Raw genomic sequence first — 17011 nt, 5'->3', positions numbered from 1 at the left:
TCCTAGGCGTTCTAAACCCGCAGCAAAAATAATATAGTACGAAGCAGCAAAAATAATATAGTACGAAGAAAGAAAATAATATAGTACGAAGAAGGAAGATAATATGGGGCCGTACATTAAAATTCGAAAGACTACAGTGGCAGATGTAGACCTCAAAAATGATGTGGGGCGTGACAAACACCAAATCCTTTCTCACGTTGTTTCTTTTTGTCTAAAAACCGAATGTTTCAACCTCCGAAGGATAAAGTATCTCTCTCTCTCCTTTCTCTCTCCCGATCTCTCTGTCTCTGAGTATATAGAAACTCTGTCTCTGTGTTATATTTATATATAAGAGTCATCAGCTGCAATTTCCCCATACAAAAATAACTCAAGTGTCGAGGAGGATCTTCCACTTGGGTCTCTCCGTAAAAGCTGCATCCGCTGCTTGCCCTTACCATATCGGTGGTGCTGCATCTGTGCCCCTCTCTCTCTCTCTCTTTCGCTCGCTCTGTGTCTGAGCAGTCATTGTTATTATCATCATGGCTCTTAATCTTCGCCCTTTGGGTTCCCAAGGCTTTAAGGTATGCGTCTGTGTATTCCTTCTAGCTCTAATTCCTCTGTGTGTGTGTGTGTGTGTAAAAAAAAAAAAACTGGGACTTTATCATGCGGGATACCGAGCAGTGATCTAAGCCAAAAAAGAGGTCTGTATGTGCGTATGACTGTTTTCTGCTTTGTTCCAGTGCAGGTCCCTCGCTTAGGGTTTGGATGTATGGGCCTGTCTGCCTTCTATGGCAAGCCTGTGGACGACCGACGTCGGCATCGACCTTATCAAACATGTGATCGACAGTGGCGTTACGTTCCTTGACACCTCGGATATCTATGGCCCCTTCACAAATGAGCTTCTGGTTGGAAAGGTCCGTATGTTTTTTTTTTTGTTAGCAAACATCACTCACTCGTCGTGTACTGAAGAGCTCATCTTATCAGCTTTTCATTTTCCCATGATATCCAAAGCGCATCATCCAGTTTTTGCAATTCATTGCGTGTACACCCAAATTTCATGGAAGAGCCCACCTATAATCTGATTGAATTGTTTATTCCCCTGTATATATCCGAGATGCATCCTGTAGCCTCCACAAGTAATCAAATTGTTCACCCCACGTCTCATTGAAGAGTTCATGATCTGATGATAGATTGGTTGATTATCCTTTTATGTCCGTAAACGCATCATCCTAAGGATCAAGTATTGACTCATATTTCATCGAAGAGCTTATTACATTCAATTTGTTGTGAGTCCCTCTTATTTCTAAGATGCATCACGCAGCTCTCACGCACGATCAGATTCTGTAATGGTGCTAAAAGTCTGCTACGACACAGGCTCTGAAACACTTCCCACGTGAGAAGATTCAGCTAGCTACAAAGTTTGGAAATGCTGCAACAGAGAGTGGTGGCATGATAGTGAAGGGTTCAGCGGACTATGTTAGAGAGGCATGCGAAGCCAGCCTTAAAAGGCTTGATGTTGACTACATTGATCTTTATTACCAGCATCCTGTCGACACAACAGTTCCAATTGAAGAGACGGTAAACTCAGTTTATCCAGTTTCTGTGTTTCCTGCAATAACTCTATGCATGTCAAGGTAGTACTGCATTACAGCTTTACAAATTGTTTGTTTTTATCCTTTCCTTTATGTTTGTTGGAAAGGCCAATAAGGTCCACGTTTGATTTTGCTCATAAGATCAAAGATGGATTCTTCTATTACTGAAGAAATCGCTCTTTATTGATAAGATGGAGTGTACATTGTTAGTGGTGGATTGCCTCTTGATGCTGGTCTATGACTTTTGCATGGCTTTGGAAAGTCATGAATGCGCTGAAACTCTGGTCCTCTTCATCATTAAACATAGGTTGGAGCATTAAAAAAGCTGGTAGAAGAAGGCAAAGTGAAATATATTGGATTGTCTCAAGGCCAGTGCAAAGACTGTTAGGCGAGCACATGCAGTTCATCCAATCACTGCTGTCCAGCTTGAATGGTCCCTATGGTCAAGAGATGTAGAAGAAGAGATTGTTCCAACGTGCAGGTACTCTTTGAACTGTCAAAAGGGGATCTGCATTTGTAACCTCTAAAACATGGTTTGGGACTTGGGAGTTCTGAATGTTACCAGGTGACTGCAGTTTCATGTGTATTGTAAGAGTAATGAGATCTCATGTTACTGCATCTGAATGACAGATATGTTTCAAAACTGTGCTTGTGGATGGTCGGTGTATTGCAGCTTGCATGGGAATAGGCACTACTTTTCTAGGATTATTTGTAAAGTAGAGTGTGTAACTTGTGCACTGCCTTCTGACAGAGAGTTGGGGATTGGAATAGTTGCATACAGTCCACTTGGTCGTGGATTTTTCAGTGGTAAGGCAATTCTTGAAAAGCTGGAGAGCACTGATACTCGCATGGTAAGTACTCATCTGAAGAGATCTCACACTATCAGTCAAGTTCGCTATGATATGCTTTTCAAGTTGGTGTTTGTAATCATGGTAAACATTTTGTTTATTCTTCTATAGTTGCAAGATACTTGTTTGCGTCAGTAGCTGATCGAAGTGCAACTTCTTGATATTTGTATGAAACTTTACCTGCCATCATTTCAACGTCTGGTCTGGGTTTGAGCAGACACAAACAAGTGAATGTCAAGTTGTTCTATTATGGAGGGATGGTAGTGGGTTGAGTATGGTGATTGCAAGATATTTCCTGATTGCATAACTATGTTGACTACATATAGTCACAGATCAGTGAAGACGGAAGGAAGCTGTCAACTGATATGTTACATTGAGAACCCTTTTCAAGATTTAAAACAACATAAGTTGGAGTGTGTTGGAACTTGTTGGGTATAATCACAAAGGACAGGGAATGGTTACCTGCTTTATTTGCAGGAACTGTATAGACCAGATGATACTTGTCTCAGATGCCCAGATGGTGGCATAATTGTGGAGTCTAGTTGGTTTTGCTAGTAAAGCCAGTACTTATGTTCAGATTAAGGCACTCTTGTTCCATAAAGCTATGAACGGAGCTTGACATGTGTATGATGCAGCTACTGGCTATGAACACCTAACCCCCCTTTCTCCCACCTAGAAGGTATATAAGAAGTAGTGGGGAGTTACTTCTGAACAGTGATATGATGTTGAATGTAATCCCAGTTTGAGGTATTCCAACTTCCAGTTTAGAATGGGTGCCTTGTCATATAGCCAGTTTAGGAAAGTGAATCGAGGGAGAGTTGCCCACCTTGCTTCTCTCTTAGAGTGACAATTCAAAAGGGAACGAGTCAGTTCGCCAATGTAGACCAGTTCAAATTCAACATCCCGAAACTTGGTTGAATTGACCATCAAAACTGTCCTGCCCAGGCCTGAGTGAGTGGTAATCCCCTTCGTCTGTTCAGACCAATTGAATTCTGGAAAATAATACTTTAAAAGCTCGTCATAATTGGAAGAAAGAATGTCTCCTTCTTTGTCTACCTTTTACTTTTCTCATGACATATCACATTTGTCTCTCATATTACATTTGCCAGCCATCCTAAAATTAGTTCCTTGTGTGGGACATGTATGTGAAGTGGGTGGACTGTATCAACAAAAAAGCGTCAGGATAACAATTTTCTTGAACATCTATTTTGAATCAGATGAGGCTACCTCGGTTCCAAGGTGAGAATCTGGAGAAGAACAAGATATTCTATGAGCGTGTGTTGAACTTAGCAAAGAAGCATGGCTGCACGCCTGGGCAGTTGGCGTTGGCTTGGGTTTTACATCAGGGGGATGAAGTGGTGCCTATTCCAGGTGATGGTGCCTATTACATTCTTAGTGGCATGGAAGCATCTTGTATGCATTCTTAGTGACATGGTGTTACAGTGCATTGTGAAATACAGTGCATTCTTTCTCCCATCATTTAGGTTTTTATTTTTGCATCACTTCATTTTATGTCTCAAAGTTGTAAGTTCTTGCTGCTTACGAGTTTGCATTACTTCATTTTTAAATTCCTACTATTAGCCTATATCTTGCATATGTTTTGCATCACTAGGCATTGTGTGTGCGTGTGTGTGTGAGAAACTACATAAAGGGCACCAATATATGAGGTTCAAACATTTATATGTACTACTTTGCTTGATTGGCCAACACAGGTTCCAAAAACAATTGTGCTTTATACTCAATATTCTTTCTCTTGCTTATGCAAACTATCCTAGCTCTTGATATTATGATGGAGCTAATAATAGCACACAAGTGTGCGTGTTCCATTCTCTAGTATTCTAATTAGCCTCACCAGAGTGCCGACTTGTAGCAACGAAGCACCAAGACACACATATTTGGGTATGCACTATGTGGTGGTAGCTACACCTAGATAACAGTAAGTAGAACCAGCCAGATTGTGTAAAACCTCACTTTACACATCACACTTTCAGTGGGGGAGTGTCTGCATATTGGAATGTTCTTTTGCCAAACTCCGCACCATATCTGTCCCCAGCAACTTCATGTGGCGGCCCTGCTGCCGTTACTTCATCCAAATCCTCCTTTGTCAGATGAACTTTGAGGGTGCCCATATTCTCGTCAAAGTTTGCTTTCTTGGTTGTACTTGCCGCAAAACACCAGTGATGAAAACCCATAAGCAAGGAAGACCTGGAGAGAGAGAGAGAGAATATTATCAACTCTAGAAGGTCAATGGGGCCTATGAGATTGCACTTGTTCATACAATAAAGTCTCTCTCATCTAAAAAAGGTAAAAGATATGTTTATGAGACTAGATGCTAGATATATTCTTTGTAAGTATATGCTTGTGGTATAGGTGTAATGAAACTACAAAAAAAGGGATGGGAAAATATGAAAATGCTATTTTCCTTGGCTAGATATATTCTTTGTAAGAATATGCTTGTGGTATAGACATAATGAAACTACTAAAAAAGGGAAGGAAAAATATGGAAATTCTCGTTTCCTTGGTGAGGTATCTTCCCAAGGTGAAAATGTAGGTCTAAGTGATTGAAGCATCTCGATATTTGTTTCATGTGGTGCTCAATGATAGCTTTGATTTGTCTATGATAAGAGTGTCTAGGTCTCTTATTGGTGGAGGTGGGTGTCTAGCTTGAATAAGTTCTAGTGATGTGTTCAAGAAGATATCCCTTAAAGATAAAGCTTTTTTATGATGTAGCCTTGCTTGTTGTCTTTTAGTAATGATGGTGGTCAAATCTTGTGCTCGACTATGTAGTAATGAAAATGTTGGTGACGACTCTTTGATTGGGTGGACGTGGCTATAGGAGGCTCCTATCCTGTTGAATAGTGGTTTTGCATCTTTGGAGCTCTAAGAGGAAGAAACCTAAAACATCCATAATCCTCAAACCATGTGGCAGCTAAGTATCCATATAGTTGGATGGGGTGATGAAGCCATCCTCAAAGAGCTAAAGAATATGATTGTGGTAGTGTGCTTTGATAAGCTAAGCTCAAGTATAGGGCGACTCAAGTTGTAATCATAGGGGGGTAATCTATCAACTTGTAGACCATGCAAACTCATCCATATACCCATCTAACTATTCCAGCAATGGCTATTATCCTTCGTTGCTAATTGTCTAGATGAAACCAATGTTGGCAATGGGTATCTATTATGAGGGAGCTTCCATAATCTATGTTAAAAAGACAATGCGTGGAGTAGGGCCTCAAACACCATAGTTGTTGGTCCCATCATAGCTTTGATGATCTTGTGTGAAGTTGAGCTTTTCACTCGTATCATATGTATTATCATCAATTGGTCACTCCATATGGTCCTTTTGCCATAAAACTATCTTTGGTCCATCATATGTAAGTACTCATCTCCTTGTATAATATAGGCATGGCCCCAAATGGTAATTCCATAGAGGAGTGTAGGTATAACTAGTGCATCAAAGAGCCACAATTTGATATATGGTTTATTGAATTGTGTGTGTTCATAGTCTTTGTAATGCACTTAATGCTACATATGCTTGTGCTAGTTGAGCCTTTAGTGTGTCTCTCTAGGAAATTGTAGCCCTTTGAAAGTGGCTCCCAAGTATACATATTATGTGAGACTCTATTGGCTCTCCATAAAAAATAAATTGATACTTGGATCTCATCACCTAAGTGGTTGAGGTATTGAATATCATAACCTTGGTTTTCTCAAGGTTAACCCCAAGATCTCTATCTTTGCAAAACTTGATAGTGCACCCAAATGTCTTTGTAGTCCCTCAAGTAAGTTAGATATAAGCACAATGTCATCTTCGTAAATCAATATAGGCATTAATACCCCAACTAAGCTAGCTTCAATCCCTTTGTCTCTATCAACATAGTCTAAGACTTCATCTATATGGAGCCCAAACAAAGTGGGTGGGAGTGGGTATTCATGTTTCACTCAAATAGTGTAGTTAATCGAATCTAAGATATCTCGTGGGACTTGTATGCTACTTATTGCTATCTTGTATAGAGCATAGATGCTCCAATGTATCTCCTTAGGGAAACCAATATCTTGTAGTCTCTTCATGAGTATCGCCATCTTGTATAGAGCATAGATGCTACAATGTATCTCCTTAGGGAAACCAATATCTTGTAGTCTCTTCATGAGTATGGCATGTGGCACCTTATCAAATGCCTTAGAGAAACCCACAAAATAGCAATATATCTTTTTCTTACATGCCTGGCCTTATTCATATCAATAATAGCCCGTAGTGTGAAAATATGATTGAGTGTGATGTATTCCTACTTGAAACTAGCTTGATCTATCAATATCATGCCATGCATATCAACCCAATTGCTCAAAGCTTGCTCCATAATAGATCCATATATCTTAGCCAACATGTGGCCAATCATGATGGCCTTGTAATTATTGGGTACCATAGAGTCTTTACCCTTATAGGGTAGTACAATCGTATGTTTGAACAATGAGTTAGAAATCCCTCACAAAATACTCTATTAAAAATATGATTTGCCATTTGTGCTAGGATATCTCAAGCATGTGCAAAGTGCTTTGCCACTAAACCATCATGTAGACATGAGACATCGATTTATCTATACCAACAAACCAATGACATTTTCAAAGTCAATTTTTTCTTTTGCATAATGGACACTTGTTTTGAAAACAATGAGATAACACATGTCATTTCTAGAGCTCACTTCATTTTTCTTGTTAATAGAAACCTTGAGCACATGTCACATTCCTTTGACCATGACACCCATCACTCATCTTATCTTGTATTTGCATCAGTTGTGCCTTTTAGTTTGAATCACAACCTATTTAATTACATTATGAAGGTTAAGATATCTACCAAATAATACCATAAAGAGATGCCATTTAAGATTGTATTTCCTTAGATAAGCATTCTAGGGTGGCGTGAACATGATTCTCACTCATTCTAAGATGGTTTCATGGCATTGCAAAAGCCATTGTTGGCTCAAGAGTTCTTGGATGCTCGAGGGTGCCAACATGTGCTTGCCTCTCTCCTTTGTTTTGTAGCCATGTGATATGCCTTATTTCATTGCACAAGCAACTTTATCGTTGAAAGGAAAATAACCAAGAATTATATATCCCGATCATAGAATATACATAACAATCCATAATAACTATTTTCCTTGAGCAAAAGCTTCATTTGACTAAGAATGCAAATAGCAAAGAGAGGTAAACAAATGACAATATCCAAGGCAAAATAAAAGCAACAATTCACACAAATGATAAAGCAACAAGCCATCCAGAATCATACATTGAGAAGTTGAGGTTGTAGCTCATCTAAACATACAAAAGATGTCTTAAACAAATGCCAAATGTACCATAACCATTTGAATTACACGAAGTAGGAAAATTTGAAATGTCATTGTTGCACCTTCTTTAAAGTGACACAAGTTCACATTATTGGGAGAGGTGGCAAGCACTAAATTTAGATGATCACTACAGCGGTTGCAACATAGGATTTTCCATTTTCCAATGGCTTGTGAAGAATATTCAACACATATATTCATGAATCAAATAGTTTAACACTTTAATGGAAAAATTAAATTCAAATTATGACAAATAAAATTTTCATGAATACAATATAGAAAGTTGAGGGCAAATTTATCATGCTCTTTGTAAAACCTCTTGGTATACAATTTTTATGGTGGAATGAAAATCCACCATTTATTTAACAACAAAAATTTGAGTGAATTGGGAGATTTCACTCGTAAAAATGCAACCTATAATTGGCTATGGTAGAAGACAAGAGTTTTAAGGTAGAGTACCATCATATAGCTCAAAGTTAACCCTTTGGACTTATTGATAGTCATAGCAAATGCGAATAGAATGGAAAGTTACTTCTCATAAAAAAGAGTAGAGCTACTGACACACGACAAGAGTTTTAAGGTAGAGTACCATGATATAGCTCAACGTTACCCCTTTGGACTTATTCGATAGTCATAGCAAATGCGAATAGAATGGAAAGTTACTTCTCATAAAAAATAGTAGAGCTATTGACACGTGACTAAATGTGATTTTTGAAAATAAAAACTGAATCACCAATATCTATTCTAGTAATAATTTCAGCTTCCAACACTATTTTGTGGAACTTTATACACACTATTCAAGCACCATTGCACAAGTCCATGATAGAATTAAGTTTCCTCAAAAGTATATTAGGGGTACCTTTTGTTAGCTATGGATAATTTTGGGGACAGGGGGACCACCTCTAACATCAATATTGTTAAGGTACTCAGTTACGTAAATGAAAGAATAAGTATCACTCTCACCTATGGAATCAACACTATAGTCCCAGTGCATTTCACACAAGACTGTACAAGTTAATGCATCAACATTTTTGTTATGTGAGGGTTAGATATCCTAGCCACCATTAAAAGAAGACGCACATTTTTGCAAAAAATGATATCCATGTAGATGTGTGAAATGAGATTATCAATGGTAGTGTTATGCAAAATCATGTGTTATAGAATGGCCACATGACTCCCTCCATGCAAGCAATTCTCACTATTTCCAAGAGAAAGAATCCAACCAATGAAGCTATGATTCCCAGTATTTACACCCTACATCATCACTCACATGTTTTAAGATTTTGCAAAATCTATATACAACTCCAAAGAGGATATGGCAAAGAGTTGCATTTGCCATCTCTTCACAGCGGCCCTTGGGAATAACAGCTAAAATTTAACAAAAATCATCACAAAAAAACATTTTTTCTAAATGGCACATTATACTGTGTCTCTTGTTGGCAACAACAATGTTGCTTCCATGATATCATTGCTAGCACAACTTAATCTTTTCCCCATAATCTTTCTAATGTGTAATTGTATAAGTATGTTTTTAAAAATCCTCCAAAAGAATAAAACATTTGGCAAATTCTTCACAATAACAAGCACATCCAAAAATGTCATCCTTTAACACCCATTGAAAGTGGAATTCATTAAAGAGGCCATGCTCTACAATTGCACCATGTGTACATCCATATCCTCAAGAATCAAAGAATTATCATAAGCTGAAACCAATGATCTATGATCTATCTTATGCATTCCCTTGAACGGGTCAAGGCTTCTTCCATGCTACCATAATATGTCTTTCAAGTGCGTCAATCCAATATTGAAGGGTATTTCTACGATAGTAAGAAAATCACCATGACCACAAAGCTAAGCTATAGGTTATGTCACTTGTCATGTCTACTTGAAATTTCTCCCATAATTGGCTTGAATTAATTGGGCCACAAAAAACAACAAAGTACCAAAAACTATATGAAATTGTCTACCTCTATCTATACCATCATATCTTCCTCCATTCAACAAACCCTTCATGATCACTCTCCAAAAACCCTTGGCCATGCAACATGCTTTGAAAGAAGGGTATAAAACTAAGCACATTGTGCAATAAATATGGCTACAAATATCTCCCATTTTTTGCATTGTCCAAAATTTTCTTTTTGCATTTCAAACCCACTTTATAGAAAATCCCTTGCACAACAATTCATTTATGTCTTGATTTGATTGATTCCAAATAAATCACTCTATCAAGGTTGTCCCGTGATGTTTGCATTAGGAAACAAGCTGGTTCCTAATATCATCATTATCATGAAACATGACCATGTTCTACTCTCGCAAGTATAGTAGCACATCTGGTTTTCTCATTATGCAATTTCTTCACAATAGAATTCACTATGTTATATATTTTTAATAGAAACCTCATTGTGGAGAAATCTAACTTTCCATGCATTGTTTGCCTAAGTAGCAATGCATCCTTAGTTTGTGTCTATCTTGGATTGCATGCAAATCTAACATAAATATCTAATTTACCTTTGCTATGAACAAATGCCACCGCATCTTGGTACAATTTGTACATATGGTGTGGATTAGTAGTAAAGGACATTGAATGAATAACATGCTTACCAATAGAAAGAGTGCAATGATCCTCATTTGCCACAATCCTATTAGTAAGCCCATAATCAACCTATGCACAAAAATTGCTGATTCAATCATCGATAGCAAGTCAACTTGGATTGTTGTATACTACAATATGTATAAACCATGAATTGCTATAACAACCATCCACCTTGTAGCAAGCATATAACTATTGTTAATTCTTTTTAAGGCCAACTATAAAGAATTCAAGATTATTTACAACGAAAATGAAAAAGGCGATGGGCATGTAAAGGCCATATTTAAAGAAAAAATCCAAATGGATTGTCTGTGAATACACTAGCTCACCAACATGATAAAAATGGAAGTGAAAGTGAAAGCACAACTCAAAATGCAAAAAAGCCAAGAATGGCATAAAGGTGTATGGTCTCCTAGGAAAAATTGGGGAATAAGATTTAATATCTAATGACCCTAGAAATTTATTGTAAGATGATTCTGTTGGGGGTAAAGGTGCATGTGCCTAATCGACCATGTATTCATTACACTCACAGTACCTACATACCTATATACTACAGGTGGAAGGTGCCCATTGTTGGGGGTAAAGGCAACTCTGCCTAGCTGCTCATGTATTACTATACTGACAGGACCTGTGCTTGCACATTGTAGGTGGCGGGCACCCATGACTCACTTCATTCTTTCTTCTTTCACTGACATTTGATTAAAGAAAAGGTCGGTCACACATTGTGATTGTTGGAGTTTCCACATTGTGTGTGTGTGTCTCTCTCTTGCTCTTGCTTCTTCCACCATAGCTCTTGCTCTTGCTTATGTTTACACTTCAGGGCTCACCTACAACAGTCATCTCTTTGTTGGCAGTCATAGCCACTACATTTGAGCTTCCTATCGGTTGCATTCTTTTTGGGCACTCTTTTAGCCTTCTCGAGCAAGTTGGAGTAGCCCCCCCATAGCCCTCACCCTACTATTGTGGCATAACATTGTGTGAAACAAGCATTTTTTTAGCGGCAGCTTACATTTTTCATCTCCTACAGCATATCTCCTTCATTGGGCAGCTATACAAGCACTTATACATTGCTTTGATGCTTGTCATTGATCCTTCCACTCTTGACATTTGGTTTGAGCGCTAAGCTTCAGTTTGGATTGTTGTAACATTCCACAAATTCTCATAAAATAGGGTAGCACTCATCTTTGATGTCTACACTCATTGCCATTGGTTGGATGATGCCCGGTTATGCCTGATTGATGCTTATATATTTGGGGATTCTATGTCATTGCTTGGAGTTGATTTTGGATTGATTTAACCACTTCATTTACTCTATTCTAGCTAAGGTTTGCTGGCTGAAAATACATGGCAACACTGTATTGGATGCTCTTATGGTAAGCTTTGTTGGTCTTACGATGCATGGTTATGCTCGGGTGATGTCTACATGTATGGGAATGCTATGCCCATGTTATGGATTGGATTTGGAGTTGATTTTGGTACTAAAATAGCTTGGTTTGATAGTGTATTCACTGTTGTATACAACTGTTGTATATAGCATGGCTGAACCTCTTTTAACAGGGATTTTATATGCCTATTGCTCTTGGCCATGATTCGGGTGTTCTATATGCACTACTAATGTGTACCATTGATGCTAGTACATTGGTATATCATATGCCCATGATTTGAGGTGGCTTTGATCTTGATTTGAGGATTGATTTACTCAGTTTTCACAGTGAATTTACTACTATAATAACCATGGCTAAAGCCTATTTGGTCAGTGTGTGCTCTACCTATTGGTCACGGGTGGTTCCTGGTGATTCATATGACTACACGGATATATACGGAGGTTGGCACATGTCTTGTATTGCTTCGGAATTACTTTTGAGATTTTATTGAGCTCCATCTTGGTTGGCAGTTGATTGAGATTGGTCTATAGTGGCATGCTTTGTGATAGTCATTATGCATATGGTTTATGCTTGACCCTTCGTCGGTACATGCTTTAAAGCATATGTAAAAAATGCATGCTCCTTACATTGTCTGTGTTTGATTACCACTTAAAGCTTCACTTGGTCTTTCATTTGATACTTTGGAGCTCTTGAATACTTATTTGGGTTGTTAGAGATTTGACATTGATTGTTACATGATGTACTGGATGTTATAGGTGATGCTTGACTGATCCCTTGTTTTGGATGCTCCGTTTATATACGGTCTTGGCTCCATGATGCCTTATGTATTCACATGCTATCTTTGAGCTTGGTTGCTCGATTGACATCGATCTTTCCACCAGTGAGCTTCATGCTATCTCTAGATATTGCAGACCTTGTGGTTTATGTAGTTGAGCTTCTTGAGTAGATGAGACTAGGATCTCTTACATGTCTATGCTCTTGATAGATACTTGTATGCATTGGATGCTTTTAGGCTGATTTTATCTTTCTTCTCTTTGAGCATACACTGACCTTTGTTAGGTCCTATCAGTTAGGCATACACTTAGCTTAGCTTACTCTCTGAGTTCTTTATGTGCCAGGGCTTGTATCCTTCTACTGACATTGATTACTCTGACACATTTGGGTGTTTGGCTCATGGTTCTTGGTTGCTATAGTGTTTGTTACATGCCCGCTTCATGAAGGATATGACTTGGCAGTCATACTTGACTTTGGATCACTGTTAGCTCACTGTTTTCTCTCTTTTTCTCACTACTGTGATTTATTATAGTAAGCTGTTTTATACGGACTATGATGTATTTACTGAGATTAATAATGCCATTTTGATATACTTTTGGTACTATTTGGTGGACAACTATTCATTTTAGCAGCTTCTCTTATTTTTAGCTTGTTTTAGCAGTGGTTTTGGCATGTTTACTACTAATTACAATAGGTTGTTTTTTGCATAGTCTGGCTTTGTTTGACTCATTATGGCTCGGCATCTCAAAGGTACGGCTTTGTTTAACATTGCCAACTTGAATGGCACCAACTATGGCTATTGGAAGTGTAAAAAATGGTATGTTTTGGTGCATAAATTATAGATTACGCCACTAATAGACAAAGGTATTAAACCTGAGAACATGGATGATGATGACTAGGCTGATTTAGATGCACTATGTAAGTCCACTATCATTTTATCACTCTTTGAAGAGGTCCACATTAACTTTTTTTGAAGATGAAGATCAGAGTGCATGGAATCTATGGGAAAAGATTTAGGAACTTCATGCAAAGTAGAGCCCTGCTTCGTAGATGTATTGGCTTAAACAGTTGATGGATCTCCACATGAAGGAGGGGACCCCATTGTCTGCTCACTTTAGCCAGTTTCATTCTATCACAAAGAAATAGCTTCAACATGGTATTGAGTTTCAGGATAGTGTGCATCCTTTGTTTCTACTTGGCACTTTACCTGATTCTTGGGATGCATTTTGCACTACCATCTGTACCAACAAACTTGATGGGCTGAAATTGAAAGATATAGAGAGTGCTCTTTTGACTGAAGAAATTAATGGGAAAAACAATGATACTTCTCACAATTCACATGCTTTATCCATTAGAGGTGGCAGAAGTGGCAAGAAAGATAATGATCGTCATGAGAAGGACTCTCACAGGTCCCTATCTAAGTCACGTGGACACAGCAAGTCCCATGGACGTAAGTCTCATCTTACATGCCATTATTGAGGGAAAGTAAGACACATACGGCCGCAGTTCCATAAGATGCACGATGAAAAGCACAAAAAAAGGGAAAGAAAAAGTGCAAGAGAAATCTAATGATCACAGTATTATACCTGCAAAGTCTAGTGTAAAGATTGAGGAGATAAATGTCATGCAGCTTAAGGAGTCCGATGGTGGCTACATCTTAGCAGTCTCTTCGTGTAATGCCTCTCAGCTAACTGAGGCTCAATCTGTGCATGCACATTGTTGGCTCTCGCAGAATGGTATGGTTGAGAGTTGTGACAAGCTGGGTATGAAGCGTCAAGTGACCACCCCTTAAACCCCTCCCCAGAATGCTATGGTTGAGGGTTGTCGGAGGGGTTTTTGTCGAAAGGTCGAATCCACTGGGATCAGAAGTAGAAGGAAGTAGAGATAGGAGATGGAAGAGAAGATAGAGAATATCCAAGTGGTAAACACGACAAAAACAAATCACAATGAATTGAACAACATATATTAAAAGAACCTGGAATCTTTGCTCTACTTAGAAGCAATCTTCAGGCATTAGTTCTCCTGGAGCTCCTTCATAAACCAAAAACGTTGATAAGAAAAATCAGCTCTTTCTCTGCTGTCCGGAACCCAAATCTGATGGCTCCGTTGGCTCTGAAAGGGGGGTAAAACCCGAGGATACCTGATCACGGATCTCCCAGATCACTCTTTCTTTCTTCAGTTCATTTTGCAGTTTTTAGCCTATTTACAGCGATCTCGACGCGCGCGATTTCGTCAATCTGTCCTTGTGAAAATTCCCTAACTGGCTGAAAAAGCAACTAGCTTTTTTGCATGCCATCCTAATCTAGAAGCTTTTTCTAACTTTTTTGAATTTTTACAATAAATAATATCAAACATAGACTAAAATTATCCAAAAATCTAGTATTTTCAGATAATTCATGCAACTCGTACTAGTACTAATGGCTCACATCACATTGACTCTCTAGATCAATAGAGAAGTCGGATGATGATGCATTCCATACATTTTCACACTATGTCCTCATAACATCACGACATCCATCCCCTCTGAACCTGCACATCCTCCGGTATGTGCCAAAATCCTAGTTGTCACCAGATTCAGAGTCCTCCTCATCCTCTGCAACCATATCCTTTACTTCTTCATCTTCCATATCTTCCTGGCTAGCTCCTGTATCATGGCCACTATTTTCTTCCAATTATGGCAACTCATAAGCAGTAGATTCCCGCCTTTTGAATATTTTGATTATTTTCCCTGCTATCGGAAGTTTTATGGATGTCCCATCTGGCTCATTTAATGCATAAGTAGCATTAACAAACACCTGTCTTACCACATAGGGTCCAAACCATATCTTGGAAACTTTACGCATGGCACTATGCTGGTTATCTAAACTGCTATCATAAACCAATACCCAATCCCCATCTTGTATGGTTCTTGGTCTCAATCTATGTCTTTTGTCAAACCATTTCTTGTTTTGTATCCTTGCTGTCCTTAACTTTGTAGTTGCTGCCTCTATGTCTTCTGACTTTATTTCCAACTGTCTAATGCGTAAGGCCAACAAATCCTCTCGATTCAACTCCTCCTCCCAAGGTAACACACTCCATGTGAAAGTTATCTCTTCTATCGGCATGATAGATTTTTGACCATACATCAATTCTACAGGTATATATCCTATAACAGCACTATGAGTTGTTTTGTTAGCCCACAAAGCATAAGGGAGCAATAGTGGCCACTCTTTTATCTTCTCTCCACATGCTTTTGCCGATGCCTTCACAATAGGTGGATGACCTCTTTCACTTTTTCCATTTCCTTCAGGGTTATAGGTTGAAGTTAAAGCAAGCTTTATCCCCAACTGTGCAAAGAAATCATGAGCTTCATCTGCATCCAACTCACCCCTATTTGCTGTAATTTTTCCCACACACCCATATCGACAAGAGATCTCTTCTAAGAGAAAAGTACATACGGCATTTGTCGTCTTAGTACATAGAGCTCTCCCTTTCACTTGATTAGTCAAGTCTTCACGAGCAAGCACAAGATACCTCATTTGCCAAAGACCTGTAGGCATTGTGACCAAATCCACCACCCACTTAAAATGAAGAGATAATGGATATGTGGGTTGCAATCCATCCTGATGTCTCACAGTTGAATACATTTGACATGTCGTACATGTTTCCACAAAGTGAGCAACATCCTTATACATACCATGCCACCAATATCTTTCTTTGATCTTTGTAAAAGTACCCCAAACACCTCTATGACCAGCCCACAAACTTTCATGAAATTCTTGCATTACTTTTACTTGTGAAGCTCTGTCACCCAAAACTCGCAATGTCATACCCCGTTTCTTTTTAGCATGTTTCCATAAGTATCAATCTTTTAAGAAAAATCCATAGGCTTTCCTCTTGATCTTCTTAAACTCCTCATTTGACCATTCATCTCTCTTTGTTAATGTACTGAGATATTGACCAATTCTCAGCCATTCTCCTGCATATTTGTCTTCCAGAAGCACTTACGCACACGATGCAAAACATCTAAAGTGTCTTCTCTTTGTTGTCCAAGATTCTGTTAATGCTTTAGCAACACTTTGCATTACTAAATTCACTCTTGAAACATCATTTTCAGCCATAAGAAAGTCATCTTCTTCCTCCTCATCCATCATCCCATCTTCATTCTCATAGCGTGCTCGAGATAACATGTTTGCCACTGGGTTATCTCTTCCTACAATATGTTGAAATTCAGGGTTCAAAGATTTGATGTATGCAATCCACCGGAGCATAGCAATATCTGTGGTAGCACAACTAGTAATCATACCCAATACTGGCAAACAATTAGTCTCAATGACTACATGAGCACCCATAAAATACTCCTTATCACATTTAAGGGCTGTCACAATTCCCCATAATTCTCTTTTTACTTGTGGATATCTTCTTTGTCATTCAGTCAATACTTTTGCACCAAAGCGTATTGCATACCTTTCCCCTTCCTCATCATCTTGCCCAATTGCCCATCCAATCCCGATTGGGCTTGTATCAA

General features: G+C 38.6%; 1 pseudogene across 1 annotated transcript; it reads left to right on the top strand.

Annotated features, from left to right (window-relative positions):
• The first annotated feature begins 245 nt into the window (after window positions 1-245).
• Window positions 246-16656, top strand: LOC148029029 (putative aldo-keto reductase 1; annotated as a pseudogene). Its single transcript, XR_015692361.1, has 7 exons — window positions 246-560; window positions 725-893; window positions 1354-1557; window positions 1879-2052; window positions 2323-2422; window positions 3637-3790; window positions 12486-16656. The product of XR_015692361.1 is annotated as a putative aldo-keto reductase 1 (transcript).
• The last annotated feature ends 355 nt before the right edge of the window (window positions 16657-17011 follow it).

This window comes from Lygodium microphyllum, chromosome 11 (genome assembly GCF_053477565.2).
Source record: "Lygodium microphyllum isolate KBCC chromosome 11, Lygodium_microphyllum_v1.1.10, whole genome shotgun sequence".
Classification (NCBI taxonomy): domain Eukaryota; kingdom Viridiplantae; phylum Streptophyta; class Polypodiopsida; order Schizaeales; family Lygodiaceae; genus Lygodium; species Lygodium microphyllum.
The sequence above is the reverse complement of the archived record's forward strand: the minus strand, read 5'-3'. Positions and strand labels throughout refer to the sequence as shown.